Source organism: Orycteropus afer, unplaced genomic scaffold (assembly GCF_000298275.1).
Source record: "Orycteropus afer afer isolate SDZICR_OR568_19922 unplaced genomic scaffold, OryAfe1.0 scaffold00853, whole genome shotgun sequence".
NCBI lineage: Eukaryota > Metazoa > Chordata > Mammalia > Tubulidentata > Orycteropodidae > Orycteropus > Orycteropus afer.
The window spans coordinates 161,196-161,719 of record NW_006922440.1 but is presented as its reverse complement, the minus strand read 5'-3'; positions in this window follow the sequence as shown (position 1 = coordinate 161,719).

The following is a 524-nucleotide window of genomic DNA, read 5'->3' as shown; positions in this document are numbered from 1 at the left end:
CACATGGTGCACAGGTATCAGCCCAGCTTACAGACTGAGACAGACTAGGAAGAAGGAAGAGGCCATCTACATCTCAAAGAACTGGCCAGGTAAAACCTTATGAATAGCAAAGAAACACCGTCTGATACATTACTGCACAATTTTATGAATAGTCTGGAAATGTTGTCTAATACAGAGGAGGAAGATGAGTCACTTAGGTTAGAAGGCTCTCAAAATAGGACAGAGAAAGTGCTGCATCATCAGAGCAAAACCAGCCTTATTGATATGGATAAGGTAAAGCTTTTGAGACCTCCATTTGCTGATGTGGCACCAATCAAATTGAGGAGAAACATCTGCAAACATCTATTAATACACACAATATGGAACGTATAAAGTATGAATCTAGGAAAATTAGAAGTTGTCAAAAATGAAATGGAATGCATAAAGATTGATTTCTTAGGCATTAGTAAGCTGAAATGGACTGGTTTCAGCCATTTTGAATCAAACAAACATATGGACTACTATCCCGGGAATGACAGTTTGAA